We start from the raw sequence: 17,242 nt of genomic DNA, 5'->3' as shown, positions 1-17,242 counted from the left end.
TCTTCTCAGGCCGGTGGTAGCTGGTCCACTCCAGGAAGGTGAGATAGCAGACTCCTCCGCCCCCACAGGACATCGAGGGGGCTCCGGCGTACACAGTTCGGTCCATCTTGGATTCGAGACGTCGGATGGGGGGTCTCCAATATCTTGTGGAGTGGGAGGGGTACGGCCCGGAGGAGCGGTGCTGGGTGCAGAGGAGGGACATCCTAGACCCGTCTCTCCTGACAGAGTTCCACCGTAGTCACCCTACGCTCCCTGCTCCGCGTCCTCCTGGTCGTCCCCGAGGCCGGGGTCGACCCACGGCTAGAGCTGCGCGTCAAGGGGGGGGTACTGTCACGGTTTCGGCCGAGGCTGCTTCTCCTCCTTGCTCGGGCAGGCTTCGGCGGTCGTCGTCCCCGGAGTACTAGCTACCACCGTTGTATGTTTCGATGTTCGTTTGGTTTTGTCTTAATGTTGTACACCTGTTATCGTTTAGCGTTGATTATGTGTCCTATAAGTTCTCGTTTTGTTAGTCATGTGTTGTGTGTGATTGCGCTACCTGTCTACTGAGACTGTGCTTGGTTTTTCTCCTGTGTTTTAGGAGAGGTTTCCGCACGTGTGTGCGCGTTAGTTATTTCGTTGTTAGTTTACGCCTGTGTGCGTAATCGCTCGTCTCCGGGCTCTTTTTGGCTCGTGTTGTGTTTGGTGTACTAAAGTCTGTTGGACGAAGCTTCTGTGTCCTGCGCCTGATTCCTGCACTACATCCACATACAGCACTCGTGGCATGAGGCAACCACTAACATTACAGTATGATATTCTAATATTCTAATGAGGCAACCACTAACAATACAGTAAATTAATTCTAATGAGGCAACCACTAACATTACATTATGATATTCTAATGAGGCAACCACTATCATTGCAGTATGATATTCTAATATTGGAATGAGTCAACCACTAACATTACAGTATGATATTCTAATATTCTAATGCCAGTGAGCAAATCTCCAATCTCCACCCTATTCCCTATGTAGTGCACTACTTTAGATCTGGTCAGAAGTAGCCTAGTGCACTACGTAGGGAACAGGGTGTCATTTGGGCCAGAGTCAGTAACTCCCCTGGGTATGAATTCTCTCTCTATCTTATCTGTCTTCTATATTATGTTCTCCTCTCCTCCTCTCTTCTCTCCTCTATTCACTCTATTCTATCATCCACACCACATGCCATCTTCAACACAATCCATTTACAAGTTAAAGACACACCTTGGAATAAATAGCAAAGGAAAACTACTACTAGATGGATTTTTTATTTCCCATCACCATGAATCATATTTAATAACTGAACAGTAGCAGACCTAACTTCATCTGTTCCTGACTCTGGGTAGTGGATTAAAAAGACCATCAATCTCCAATGATATTAAAGTACAATTCTGAACATTACTGATATACTGAGTGACAAGTCAAGATAGCTGATGTTTTTATTGTTTGGTTAATAGCACCACCTGCTGGACAGGTTTAATGTTGCTTGACTGAGCAGTATGGGAGAATAAAATATGTCAAACTTAGGGCCGGTTTCCCGGACATCTCCATTGAACATGCTTTTTAGTCTAGGACTAGGCTTAATCTGTGTCCGGGAAACCGGCCCATATAGTTTAAGTAGAAAGTAAGTTATTCCAGCTTGTAGTGGGCTGACTTGTCCTTGGGAATTGTCAGTTTGTTCCTGGACCATTTTCCATGCAGCTCCAGGTGACAGAGAACACATCAATTAGGGCCGAGACTACAAGCTGTTCAATGATACTGAGGGAAATTACATTGAGACAGAGAACCAATTGAGAAAACATATCAATGGTTCTGAATGCCAAACAATATACATTAACAGCATACATCATGATTAATGTGAATGTACAAGATTAAAACATTGCACAAATATGAATGCATTGAATTATAATTCATAACATCTTCTGAAGATCAAATCATTGTACATAAAAACAGAGCAGAATGAATCATCACATCTGGGGACCATCACCACCAGCATGACTAGTATCTATGTGGACCCTACTACAGTTTAACCAGCTCAGCTATAGACTACACCAGCATGACTAGTATCTATGTGGACCCTACTACAGTTTAACCAGCTTAGCTATAGACTACACCAGCATGACTAGTATCTATGTGGACCCCACTACAGTTTAACCAGCTCAGCTATAGACTACACCAGCATGACTAGTATCTGTGTGGACCCTACTACAGTTTAACCAGCTCAGCTATAGACTACACCAGCATGACTAGTATCTATGTGGACCCTACTACAGTTTAACCAGCTCAGCAGTACCAGAGAGCCAAAACCCAGGATAGAGGGGCTGAGTGAATGTGGTCTGGACTCTGTGGAGGAGGGTCATTGTGTCAGAGACACTGTAGAAGGACAGAGTACCTGCCTTGTGATCCAGGTCCACTCCTACTCTGGAGGACTGAGGGCCTGATACTTTAGTCCTAACACTATTGTGTCTGAACCAATAACCACCACTATAGTAGTGTAAACTCCAGGACTTGTCATTCTCTCCAAATGCACCATCTGTCTCTGTTCTGCTGATGTCTTTATATGAGACTGCTGTAACAACATCCCCCCCACTCCACTCCACCTCTCAGTAACAGCGTCCAGACAGACCCTCTCTACACAGAACCATCAAGTAGTTGGTGAATCTGTCTGGATGAACAGGATATGGTTGGACTTGGCCTGTATAGGTCACCTTTCTGTTCCCTTCAGACAGAGAGAGGTCTGTGTGTGCTGTGTTTGGGTCCAGTGTGAGCTGACAGGAATCTGGGAGAAGAGCAGAGCAGAGCAGAGACCAATGAGGGGAGTTAAAACAATAAGTTAAGTCAGATACTGTATCTACCCTGTCTTTGATTAGAGCACAGCAGAGATCAAATCAGAGAAATATGAGGAGTCAGATAGATACCCAGTCTTTGATTAGATCTACTATTGCTATATATTTCTAGAGGGATTGTTAGGAGTGTCAGTAAAAAGAGACTGTTAGTTACTTCTGAATAAGGAGACTCACATTGTAAGAACTGTTCTCTGGTCTTGGGCTCTGGAGGCAGTACAACATCCACTATATTCACTACAGACACACAAACACATTCACAGAGAGAGGGAATGTTATCGTCACACCATATTCCACATGTGTATGACTAGTAGGGAACTTTCAATGGTCTAAAGTTGATGTTCTTATTATTTTCAACACACCTGTAGTGGAGATCTTGGTCCATTCTCCTTTAAGGAAGTCTTCTAGTTTCTCTCTCAGTTCAGACACAGTCTTACTCACATCTCCAAAGTACTGAAGAGGACGGACAACGATGCTGGGTAAGTCTGAAGATACACTGGTACCGGAGATGGAGATAGACTGATAACTCTGGAGAGAGAGAGAGAGAGAGAGCGCAGAACCAAATGATTGAGAGTTTTAATTTCATATCACATGTATCAAGGCAGTTTAGTTACCTGGAGGAAATGGATGTGATCCTCTGTGTGTGAGAGCTGCTCCAGCTCAGTGCTTCTCTTCCTCAGCTCAGCTATCTCCTGCTCCAGTTGCTCCAGGAGTCCTTCAGCTTGACTCACTTGAGCCTTCTCTTGGGCTCTGATCAGCTCCTTCACCTCAGAGCGCCTTCTCTCAATGGAGCGGATCAGCTCGGTAAAGATCTTATCACTGTCCTCCACTGCTGCCTGTGCAGAGCGCTGTTGATAGAGAGAGAGAGAGAGACTGACTTTTCTTACTTTAAATGAGCCATCCTCATTACACTAACACCCCCCCTCCTAAAAGCACATTGCGTGCCACCACAACCTCCACACAATCACATTATCCAGTACCCAACACCACAGTACAATACACCATCCAGCACCACATTCCAACTGTCCATCCAACCCCTCCTCTCCAGCCGTACAGACAGCCCCCCTGAGCCCCCATACCTCCTGAAACATCTCCACACTGTTGATCATTTTGTACAACTCAAACTCAACCCTAAGGCGTCAACAGTAATGGCATTACCCTGGCAACACAGAAAAAACATGATGAACAGTCTGTCATTGCAGAAAACGGACACCCCTCCCCAACTCCCAGGTCAACCCGAGCCAACCAGCTATTGGTGTCCAGGGCTCCATGTAATACCCTCCACTGGAGGACCCCTGACCTTTCCAGCACTGGGAGCTTATAGAGCACCCTCCACCTATACCCTGCCATGCTCTCAGCCCCCACAACCCCCTGCCACTGATGCCCCTTCACTCCCACTAAGCTCCTGATGTGTCTAACCTTGACACTGAGGGTGTACAGCACCTTACCCCCCACTTCCTCAAACTCCCCCAGGCTCAGAGTGTTAAAAGTCAGTAAGTCCTCCGGACTCTCCTGCCAGTCCCCAGTCTCTGCTGTCACTTGCAGTGGTGGAAACGGTGGTGGCCCCTCCTCAGGCTGCTCCAGCCCTCAATACTGCAGCATAGAAATCAGAGACCCCTGCTGTAGAGTCTCTCCTATCATTGCTACGCAGACGACACAAAATTAATTTTCTCCTTTCCCCCTTCTGATAACCAGGTGGCGAATCACATCTCTGCATGTCTGGCAGACATATCAGTGTGGATGTCGGATCCCCACCTCAAGCTGAACCTCGGCAAGACGGAGCTGCTCTTCCTCCCGGGGAAGGACTGCCCGTTCCATGATCTCGCCATCACGGTTGACAACTCCATTGTGTCCTCTTCCCAGAGTGCAAAGAACCTTGGCGTGACCCTGGACAACACCCTGTCATTCTCTGCTAACATCAAAGCTGTGACCCGATCCTGCAGGTTCATGCTTTACAACATTCGCAGAGTACGACCCTACCTTACACAGAAAGTGGCAGAGGTCCTAATCCAGGCACTTGTCATCTCCAGTGTGGATTACTGCAACTCGCTGTTGGCTCCCTGCCTGTGCCATTAAACCCCTACAACTTATCCAGAACGCTGCAGCCCGTCTGGTGTTCAACCTTCCCAAGTTCTCTCATGTCACCCCGCTCCTCCGCACACTCCACAGGCTTCCAGTTGAAGCTCGCATCTGTTACAAGACCATGGTGCTTGCTTATGGAGCTGTGAGGGGATCGGCACCTCTGTACCTTCAGGCTCTGATCAGTCCCTACACCCAACCGAGGGCATTGCGTTCATCCACCTCTGGCCTGCTGGCTCCCCTTCCTCTGCGGAAGCATAGTTCCCGCTCAGCCCAGTCAAAACTATTCGCTGCTCTGGCACCCCAATGGTGGAACAAGCTCCCTCACGACGCCAGGACAGCGGAGTCACTCACCACCTTCCGGAGACATTTGAAACCCCACCTATTTAAGGAATACCTGGGATAGGATAAAGTAATCCTTCTACCCCCCCCCCCACTAAAAAATTTATAAATAAAACAAAATAAAAAAATAAAACATATTGTAAAGTGGTTATCCCACTGGCTATAGGGTGAATGCACCAATTTGTAAGTCGCTCTGGATAAGAGCGTCGGCTAAATGACGTAAATGTAAATGTAAATGTAATATTTCCTGGGATGAGCCCACCAAGCCTTTGCCCACCGGAGTCTCTGTTACTACAGAAACCTGCCTCAGCTCATGTAACCCAGCTGCAACCCTCCCCACCACCGCTTTCTCCACGGCCTGCGCACCACCACTTGGCCCTGCTCTACTACCGTGTAGCTCAGTTGGTAGAGCATGGCGCTTGCAACGCCAGGGTTGTGGGTTCGTTTCCCATGGGGGGATAGTATGAAAATGTATGCACTCACTAACTGTAAGTCGCTCTGGATAAGAGCATCTGCTAAATGACTAAAATGTAAAAAAATGTACTCTCCTCCCTCCTGGTACCCCCGCCATTTATTTTGCAATTCTGAGTAATCACTATTTTAGTACGGATTAGTAAGGAAAAACACTTTATTCAGTACTACTGCAGTTGCTTAATAATTCCAATAGATGGCAGCATAAGACCATGAATGACATTTCAGAAGATTAGTTTAGTTCTCTCCCTGGATACACCACCACTCCACCTCACAGGAAAACTCCTGCCTGAGCTTTTTACTGTCCCTTTCCACACTGCTAACGCAAGAGGAAGGACTGAAAAAGCATTACTGTGAAGTAATATAATGATGATTCATGTTTATTATTACCTGTTTTTATGGTCATGTTTTGAAATTATACTTCATTACTATAATGATTATCAATAAGCCTGAACATTAATTCAGTCACCTCTGGTCGACAAAAACGTATTTTCCTAGTACATTAATTGTCAAATTCATCAATTAGCATCGAGCACTCTGCCTTCTCACGCAAGCGAGGGGCATGTTGAGGTAAATATGACGGTTTCATTATGTAATTTATTGGTGGGCTGGAAGATGCAGTGTTTTTTCTATTCTATTCAGAGGATATTTACTCCCAATATGAGAATTTTATATAGAAGGTTTTTATAATGCATGTTTACTAGGGTTGATGTTAGCGCATCTGAGTAGGGATTATTTGGCCGGGGTTCAATACCTGTCCTACCTATCAATCATATTGCTGCTTGTAGCCTATAACTGATGATCCCCACACTAGAAACACCGAAAACTATCTGTGCTAGCAAACCCTGTGTTCCACCCCTCCCCTGTGTAACCTTGAAGTTTGTTAAGAAACAAACACTTGTCTACGAAAAGAGACATGTTTAACGGATTCCGCTTGGCACCCAGCCGAGAGCACACGAAAACCACTTGCAAATTTACCAAAACTAACCAACTACTTGCGGTCTGTTCGTACGTAATAAACGGAGGCAGATTAGCCACCACAACTCTTATCGAAAGAGGCGAAATCTGCACCAACACACCCCTCACAAAAATCCCACTCGCAACAAGACAAACCTTTTTCATTAACACAACCACCGCCTTGTTCATTCTGGATGCAGAGTGCAGGTGTTCCGCTCCAACCTGTTCGCCGACCATGAGCAAATCGTCCTCCACACCTTTCTCCAGAACGCACCCGAAGCGACAGCGTTTCTTCTCCACTCGGTTGAGGCCATCACGCCGCCCTAACAAACTACCCCTACTCCCCCCTCAACTCTAAACGATAAACAGTGGAAACCAATAAACAAACCCTCCACCATGAGAAAATAAATTCAGAAAATACGCAAGAACCAAAAGAAAAAAGAATAGTAGCCCTCCTCACGAACCACAAAACTCTCACACAAGCAACTTCTTCTTCTATGATATAAGGGCGGTCCACAAACCAACGTTAAAGGTGCATGCCGCCACCTACTGTGCTGGAGTGTGTGGTCAATCACGGTTTCCAACATTTCTAAATCCTCCTACCTAACTCAGTACTTCTGAGAAAATAAAGAAGAGCCCTACTAACTTCTAATAGACCCTCCCCCATCCCCAAAATCCCTTCCAAACCCCCCCAACCCCGTCCAACCTCAATGACCCTACACTTCAATCTTTCCCTCTCTTCAACATACTTACAACAATATAACAACACATGCTCCACCGTTTCATCTACCATACCCCCCAGACTCAAACCATTCCCATGCTTGCCAACCAGATGTAATGATGAGATCAATGTACAATGTCCTAAGTGCAATTGAGTAAACACCACCTCTTCCTTCCTAATCTGACCTTTGAATTTTGGTCCATCGACGTTTCTTTAAAACTGTAAACTATTCATATAAATGCCAGCCCTTGTGCTCAGAGTACCATCTCTTCTGCCACACATCTATCAAAATGGCTCTGATCTTACATTTGGCCTCACCTCTACCCAGTGGAACATTAATATCAATTATATCTTGTTTCAAAGCTCTTTTAGCTAACTGGTCTACAATTTCATTCCCTTCCACACCCGAATGTGCTGGGACCCAGCAGAATCTCATTACTACACCCATTCTCTCAATCCTCCATCATAACATTAATACCTCCAATAGCAGGTAACTCCTATTAGATTTACCAGATGATAAACTACTCAATACAGACAGAGAATCTGACCATACTATAATTCTACCAGGTTGTACGTCCTCCACCCACTGGAGGGCAACTATTATCACCAACAGTTCAACTGAGTATACTGACAGTTCATCTGTTAGTCTTCTACATATCTGCACATCAAATTCAGGAACGTAAACGCCTGCTCCTGTGAGCCCACTATCTGTGTCCTTGGATCCATCTGTGAAAAGCGGTAAAAAAGCATAAAAACTTCTAACAATGTAATTGTCAACCAGTTTCTCTATATCACTGACTTCTGACCAATCTTTCCTTTTCTCTACCAAGGTTAGATCAACAACAGGGTCTGGGAGTAACCATGGAGGAACATCCCCTATCACCACAGAAGGGCCAACCTCCAACTCCCTCAAACCACTCTCATCAGCAAGCTTTCCAACTGTCCAACCAAAACCACTGCCTTGTCTACTAGTATATTCCCAACAGTCATCTAGAACAGTAGCAGTGGGATGCTCAACCTCACAGCCTTTCAACCCAATAAGATGATGACCATTTTTTACGCTGTATATCCAAAGGCATCTCACCTGCCTCCACCAGTAAGGCACATACAGATGTTGATTTAAATGCACCAGTACATATCCTTTAAGATATTTACTGGATTCTGTCCATGCCACTGTTCCATAAACTATACACCCGTAATCAATTGTTGTCCTGATCAGAGCTCTATAAATATCCATCAACGATTGTCTGTCAGCACCCCATTCATAACCAGAGACCCACACAACCAACTACCGTAAAAGTGATGGAATGAGAGAAACACTGTACATAGCCATAATATAACGGTTCTTCTTCTTCTTTGGAGTTTAACGGCGGTTGCATTACCGCCCCCAACTGGACTATAATATAAATCCATTATACTTTGTGACACAAAATGGGAAAAGGGGAAATTATAATAATTAAAAAAAACACCCTTCCAACTAACCCTACACTCATTAAATACCCACTACCCCATTCCACTACTTTGACCCTATCTGCTCCTGCACCATGCCAACGGCCTGGGAGGACAGGACACCACCACTCAACACACCCTGTAACTCTTCTGAAGTCTAATCTTGTATGCCCAAATACTTCTCTGCAGCTGCCACCACAACATCTATTTTCTGTGATTTACATTCAATTTCATTCAATTTCTGCTGTACAGTTGATAACCATTGCTATGAACGGCAAGAAGCTAACTTTACTGAAGCATATATCACTCGTTGACCTATCCCTCTGTGCTGGCACAGATCTACAACCTGAAAGAGCGCAGTGGATTCGGCACAATGACTCTAACAGGATAACTGATATATCCTACCATGACTTTATCGGGTAAAGACTCAAAACTCAAAAGGACTGACAGTGACTCCTCTGTTTCACCACGCTCACCACCGGGTCTGTGTTGCACCAAACGGCGGGCATCACAAACACCAGGAATCTTCATCTTCAATTGCTCCACCTCCACACTTAACGCTACCCCAGAAATCACTCCTTTCAATGGTGTCCTGTTCCTAAGAGCAAAGCAAGAAACAGATCTTGACCCAAGTTGCGTGACACGGAGCGCCCACTCCCTCTGGTCAGAAGAAACACAAACAAATATCACAAGTCCACTACAGGTTACCTTGACCACTGATTCAACTGCACCCAACTCCTTTCCCACCCACCCTGAAACTACAAATGGATCTGCCAAAAGGTATGGATCCACTTTCTACAACAATGTATCTCCTACTGCACCAGATTCTTCTTTATCATGTCCATTGATACCAGGCTCTGGTTCTGAGCTCATCACCACACCTTCTACCTCACTTAACTTTCCCTCATTCATTTCCATTTCACCTCCAGAACTCAGTCTGGCGCATGGCTCACTCTGTTTGCACTTGAATTATAACATTTGAACGTTTTTATTCCTTTGAAACTTTTGTGAGTGTAATGTTTACTGTTAATTTCTGGTGGTTTATTTCACTTTTGTTTATTATCTATTTCACTTGCTGTGGCAATGTAAACATATGTTTCCCATGCCAATAAAGCCCTTTGAATTCAATTGAATTGAGAGAGAGAGAGAGCTCCATGTTAATGTATAGGGGACATGAGTCGGTCATGGTTACTCATGGTTATGTGATGAGGTAGCCCCGCCTTCAACTTCAAAATCAGTGTCGGCCCTCAGCCCAATAGGGAATGTCCTCTTGGTGTAACGGTCAAGCTGTTGCTTTCTCCCGCGGTAGACCTGGTTCATATCCCATCGGTTACATTAAGCAGTATATTATCTGAACAGAGTCCAGACAGCATGTTCCCAACAGTGAGGTCAGTGGGATTGGAGAGAGTCCCCTCTCCCTCTCTCTGTCTCTCTCTGACTGGAAGAGAGAAGTGAAATTGTGTGTCTCCTCTGTTCAACAATCCTCACCTTGAGAGACTCCACAGCCTGTTGGAGCTCCTTCAGCTCCTTCTCTCTCTCCTGGAATCTCTGCTGGACCTTCTGCTGACTCATCCCCAGCTGCCTCTGTGGAGAATCACTCTTCAATGAGCTATCAAGCTTTATTTGTCCACTAGATCAATAGTATAGTAATGGGACATAGGGCACATAGAAGATAGGGATTAATATGTTGAGGAAGAGTCTGTGTGAAATTATATTATTATGTTGTTATGTGAATGATTATAGTTTTAACAGTGCACAAAACAGGGGAGCTGATTGGGTGTTTGATAAAGAATGATAATGGTGTTTGATAATGAATGATAATGATGTTTGATAACAAATTACAATGGTGTTTGACTTTAGAAAATTGTGATACATTTGGAGAATCTGGGTTAACATATCTATATAATCAAGGTTTGTGTTCATATTTGTTCTGCTGAGGATCGATATCATTTGAATGGTCTCATATTCAAACAGCCTCAGTTCCTACTGTATCTTTAATTCTCTGTTTATCAGACAGTCACCAACAAGTAGTTCTGGTCTTACCTGTTTCTCAGTCCTCTCTGCTGCAGCTGACACTGTATCATGGCCTTTATGTTCATCCATTGTACACAGATAACAGATACACTGCTGATCGGTACGACAGTAAACCTCCAGCAGTTTGTCATGATCAGAGCAGATCTTCTCCTGCAGTTGTGCGGTGGCTTTGACCAGCTTGTGCTTCTTGAAACCAGGAAATTCATAGTGAGGTTGGAGGTGAGTCTCACAGTAAGAGGCCAGACACGCCAGACAGGACATGAGGGCTTTCTGCTTTCTGGTCCCAGTGCAGAAATCACACGCCACATCTCCAGGTCCAGCATAGCACAGAGCAGGAGGGGGAGCAGCCTGGAGTCCTGTCTTCTTCAGTTTCTCCACCACTTCAGCCAACATGTTATTTTTCCTCAGAGTAGGTCTTGGAGTGAAAGTCTGTCTGCACTGAGGACAGCTATAGACCCCTTTCAGAACATCCTGATCCCAGCAGCCCTCAATACAGCTTCTACAGTAACTGTGTCCACAGTGGATGGTGACCGGCTCCTTCAGTAGATCCAGACAGACAGAACAACAGAACTGGTCCTGGTCGAGCAGAACTCCTTGCTGAGCCATTTGGACGGTTGTTCACTCTCACACAGACAGACGACACAGAGAGTCAGACCAGTTTCGTTTTCTCCTAAAATAGTTTGTGTGAGGGGGAGAAACTTCCTGGTTCTGCCAGAGGGGTGGGGTTAAAAGGAGGGAGGGATAGGTTAGAGGAATGGAGGAAGAGAGAGAGGAACTGCATGCAACAGGAAGAGGGAGACAAATAGTTTTGTTCCTAGGTTAGAGTCCTTAACATGGAACAAATGAAATAATGAATCTTAAAATGTGAGTTGTTAGAATATATAAAGGGTAACAGTTTCTATGAAGAACATATGTATAATTATTTTATTTTATGACCTTTATAATGCCTTATAATACACTTATGTGTTCTACTTAAGCAATAAGGCCTGAGGAGGTGTGGTATATGGCCAATATACAATACCACAGCTAAGGGCTGTTCTTAGGCACAACGCAATGCGGATTGAGAATTATGGAACACTTTCAAAAATCAAATCACATTTTATTGGTCGCATACACATATTTAGCAGATGTTATTGCGGGTGTAGCGAAATGCTTGTGTTCCTGGCTCCAACAGTGCAGTAATATCTAACAATACACAATGGACTCTTAACCAACCGTGCTATTTTGTTCGTTGTTTCGCATTGTTTGTAACTTATTTTGTACATAATGTTGCTTCTACCGTCTCTTATGACCGAAAAGAGCTTCTGGACATCAGAAAAGCGATTACTCACCTTGAACTGGACGAATCATTTTTCTTTAATGAGTGGGATTTGCTCCAGACACCTGACAGGGCCCTCATCCCCGTCATTCGCAGTAGAAAGAAAAGGAGATATCGCGGAAGGAGATCGGGGTGCTTGGTAAGGAGCCGGTGACGAGTGGCTAATCTGCCTTTGCCATCGATACTATTGGCCAACTTACAATCGCTTGATAATAAAGTGGACAAACTACAGGCACGAATATCCTACCAACGGGACATTAAAATAGACATTGTCTATTTACCACCACAAACCGATGCAGGCACTAAGACAGCACTAAATGAACTGTATACGGCCATAAGCAAACAGGAAAACGCTCATCCAGAGGCGGCACTTCTAGTGGCCGGGGACTTTAATGCAGGGAAACTTAAATCTGTTTTACCTCATTTCTACCAGCATGTTAAACGTGCAACCAGAGGGGAAAAAACTCTAGACCACCTTTACTCCACACACATAGACACGTACAAAGCTCTCCCTCGCCTTCCATTTGGCAAATCTGACCATAATTATATCCTCCTGATTCCTGCTTACAAGCAAAAACTAAAGCAGGATGCACCAGTGACTTGGTCAATAAAAAAGTGGTCAGATGAAGCAGATGCTAAGCTACAGGACTGTTTTGCCAGCACAGACTGGAATATGTTCCGGGATTCTTCTGATGGCATTGAGAAGGACACCACATCAGTCACTGGCTTCATCAATAAGTCAATGATGACGTCGTCCCCACAGTGACTGTACGTACATACCCCAACCAGAAGCCATGGATTACAGGCAACATCCGCACTGAGCTAAAGGGTAGAGCTGCTGCTTTCAAGGAGCGGGACTCTAACCCGGAAGCTTATAAGAAATCCCGCTATGCCCTCCGACGAACCATCAAACAGGCAAAGCGTCTAAGGACTAAGATCGAATCATACTTCACCGGCTCCGACGCTCGTCGGATGTTGCAGGGCTTGCAAACTATTACAGACTACAAAGGGAAGCACATCCGCGAGCTGCCCAGTTACACAAGCCTACCAGACACGCTAAATTACTTCTATGCTCGCTTCGAGGCAAGTAACACTGAAACAAGCATGAGAGCATCAGCTGTTCCGGACGACTGTGTGATCACGCTCTCCGTAGCCGATGTGAGTAAGACCTTTAAACAGGTCAAAATTCACAAGGCCGCAGGGCCAGATGGATTACCAGGACGTGTACTCTGAGCATGCGCTGACCAACTGGCAAGTGTCTTCACTGACATTTTCAACCTCTCCCTGTCTGAGTCTGTAATACCAACATGTTTCAAGCAGACCACCATAGTCCCTGTGCCCAAGAACACTAAGGTAACCTGCCTAAATGACTACCGACCCGTAGCACTCACGTCTGTAGCAATGAAGTGCTTTGAAAGGCTGGTCATGGCTCACATCAACACCATTATCCCAGAAACCCTAGATCCACTCTAATTTGCATACCGCCCCAACAGATCCACAGTCTCTATTGCGCTCCACACTGCCCTTTCACACCTGGACAAAAGGAACACCTATGTGATAATTCTATTCAGGCTTGTGTAGCTGGAAATGGCTGATTTTTTATGGAATATCTACATAGGCGTACAGATGCACATTATCAGCAACCAGTCCTGTGTTCCAATGGCACGTTGTGTTTGCTAATCCAAGTTTGGGATTCAAGATCTCATACAATGCTGTGTACTACTCCCTTCACAGAACAGCGCAAACTGTGCTAACCAGAAAAGGAAGAGGAGTGGGAGGCCCCGGTGCACAAATGAGCAAGAGGACAAATACATTAGTGTCTAGTTTGAGAAACAGACGCCTCACAGGTCCTCAACTGGCAGCTTCATTAAATAGTACCCGCAAAAAACCAGTCTCAACGTCAACAGTGAAGAGGCGATTCCGGGATGCTGACCTAGGCAGAGTTGCAAAGAAAAAGTCCAGTGTCTGTGTTCTTTTGCCCATCTTAATCTTTTATTTGTATTGGCCAGTCTGAGATATGGCTTTTTCTTTGCAGCTCTGTCTAGGTCAGCATCCCGGAGTCGCCTCTTCACTGTTGACATTGAGACTGGTGTTTTGCGGGTACTATTTAATGAAGCTGCCAGTTGAGGACCTGTGAGGCGTCTGTTTCTCAAACTAGACACTCTAATGTATTTGTCCTCTTGCTCAGTTGTGCACCAGGGCAATGTATCTGAAGAATAGTATATGTACAGCAATAGTTAAATAGGATGGGCCTTGACCAGAATAGAGTTTACAGTAAACATTAAAGTGACCAGTGATTCCATGTCTATGTACATAGGGCAGCAGCCTCTAAAGTGAAGGGTAGAGTAACCGGATGGTAGCCATCTAGTGACAGTGTCTCTCGGTCCCAGCTTTGATGCACCTGTACTGACCTTGCCTTCTGGATGGTAGCGGGGTGAACAGGCCGTGGCTTGGGTGGCTGAGGTCCTTGAGGATCTTGTTGGCCTTCCTGTGACAGCGAGTGCTGTAAATGTCCTGGAGGGCAGGCAGTGTGCCCCCGGTGATGTGTTGAGCAGACCGCACCACCCTCTGGAGAGCCCTGTGGTTGCGGACGGTGCAGTTGCCGTACCAGGCGGTGATACAGTCCGACAGGATGCTCTCAATGGTGCATCTGTAAAAGATTGTGAGGGTCTTATGGGCCAAGCCAAATGTATTCAGCCTCCTGAGATTCAAGAGGCACTGTTGCACTTTCTTCACCACACTGTCTGTGTGGGTGGACCATTTCAGATTGTCAGTGATGTGTACGCCGAGGAACTTTAAGCTTTTCACCTTCTCCACTGTGGCCCCATCGATGTGGATGGGGGCGTGCTACCTCTGCTGTCTCCTGAAGTCCTTGATCAGCTCCTTCGTTTTGTTGACGTTTAATTATAGCCTTGGTTTCTTAAATGACTGCCTCGCCTGGTTCACCAACTACTTCTCAGATAGAGTTCAGTGTGTCAAATCGGAGGGCCTGTTGTCTGGACCTCTGGCAGTCTCTGTGGGGGTGCCACAGGGTTCAATTCTCGGGCCGACTCTATTCTCTGTGTATATCAATGATGTCGCTCTTGCTGCTGGTGACGCTCCGATCCACCTCTACGAAGACGACACCATTTTGTATACATCTGGCCCTTCATTGGACACTGTGTTAACAAACCTCCAAACGAGCTTCAATGCCATACAACCCTCCTTCCGTAGCCTCCAACTGCTCCGGATGACTATGTGATCACGCTCTCCGTAGCCGATGTGAGTAAAACTTTTAAGCAGGTCAACATTCACAAGGCCGCAGGGCCAGATGGATTACCAGGACGAGTACTCCGAGCATGTGCTGACCAACTGGCAAGTGTCTTCACTGACATTTTCAACATGTCCCTGACTGAGTCTATAATACCAACATGTTTCAAGCAGACCACTATAGTCCCTGTGCCCAAGAACACTAAGATGACCTGCCTAAATGACTATCGACCCGTAGCACTCACGTCTGTAGCCATGAAGTGCTTTGAAAGGCTGGTCATGGCTCACATCAACACCATTATCCCAGAAACCCTAGACCCACTCCAATTTGCATACCACCCCAACAGATCCACAGATGATGCAATCTCTATTGCACTCTACACTGCCCTTTCCCACCTGGACAAGAGGAACACCTACGTGAGAATGCTATTCATTGACTACAGCTCAGCGTTCAACACCATAGTGCCCTCAAAGCTTATCACTAAGCTAAGGTTCCTGGGACTAAACACCTCCCTCTGCAACTGGATCCTGGACTTCCTGACGGGCCGCCCCCAGCTGGTAAGGGTAGGTAACAACACGTCTGCCATGCTGATCCTCAACACGGGGGCCCCTCAGGGGTGCGTGCTCAGTCCCCTCCTGTACTCCCTGTTCACCCATGACTGCATGGCCAGGCACGACTCCAACACCATCATTAAGTTTGCCGACGACACAACAGTGGTAGGCCTGATCACCGACAACGATGAGACAGCCTATAGGGAGGAGGTCAGAGACCTGGTCGTGTGGTGCCAGGATAACAACCTCTCCCTCAACATGATCAAGACAAAGGAGATGATTGTGGACTACAGGAAAAAAAAGAGGACTGAGCACGTTCCCATTCTCATCGACGGGGCTGTAGTGGAACAGGTTGAGAGCTTCAAGTTCCTTGGTGTCCACATCACCGACAAACTATCATGGTCCAAACACACAAAGACAGTCGTGAAGAGGGCACGACAAAACCTATTCCCCGTCAGGAGACTGAAAAGATTTGGCATGGGTCCTCAGATCCTCAAAAAGTTATACAGCTGCACCATCGAGAGCATCCTGACTGGTTGCATCACCGCCTGATATGGCAACTACTCGGCCTCCGACCGCAAGGCACTACAGAGGGTATTGTGTACGGCCCAGTACATCACTGGGGCCAAGCTTCCTGCCATCCAGGACCTCTATACCAGGGAGTGTCTGAGGAAGGCCCTAGAAATTGTCAAAGACTCAAGCCACCCTAGTCATAGACTGTTCTCTCTGCTATCGCACGGCAAGCAGTATCGGAGCGCCAAGTCTAGGTCCAAAAGGCTTTTCAACAGCTTCTATCCCCAAGCCATAAGACTCCTGAACAGCTAATCATGGCTAGCCGGACTATTTGCACTGCCCCCCCACCCCATCCCCCTCTTGTACACTGCTGCTACTCTGCTTACTATTTATGCATAGTCACTTTAACTCTACCCACATGTACATATGACCTCAATTACCTCGACTAGCCGGTGCCCCCGCACATTGACTCTGTACCGGTACCCCCCTGTATATAGCCTCCTTACTGTTATTTTATTTTACTGCTGCTCTTTAGCTATTTGCTTTTATATTTTATTAATTAACACTTTTTTATTTTACATTTTTCTTTAAAAAACTGCATTGTTGGTTAAGGGCTTGTAAGTAAGCATTTCACTGTAATGTCTACACCTGTTGTATTCGGCGCATGTGGTAAATACAATTTGATTTGATTTGATTTGAT

At 45.8% G+C, this 17,242-nt stretch overlaps 1 pseudogene across 1 annotated transcript; it reads right to left on the bottom strand.

Annotated features, from left to right (window-relative positions):
* Positions 1–1,950: 1,950 nt before the first annotated feature.
* Positions 1,951–11,567, bottom strand: LOC311149200 (tripartite motif-containing protein 16-like; annotated as a pseudogene). Its single transcript has 6 exons — positions 10,920–11,567; positions 10,365–10,460; positions 3,472–3,705; positions 3,220–3,385; positions 3,035–3,094; positions 1,951–2,793 (listed from the first exon to the last, which is right to left on the bottom strand). The product of its transcript is annotated as a tripartite motif-containing protein 16-like (transcript).
* Between the last annotated feature and the right edge of the window lie 5,675 nt (positions 11,568–17,242).

Source organism: Coregonus lavaretus (assembly GCF_964263955.1).
Source record: "Coregonus lavaretus genome assembly, chromosome: 21".
Lineage (NCBI taxonomy): Eukaryota > Metazoa > Chordata > Actinopteri > Salmoniformes > Salmonidae > Coregonus > Coregonus lavaretus.
The sequence above is the reverse complement of the archived record's forward strand: the minus strand, read 5'-3'. Positions and strand labels throughout refer to the sequence as shown.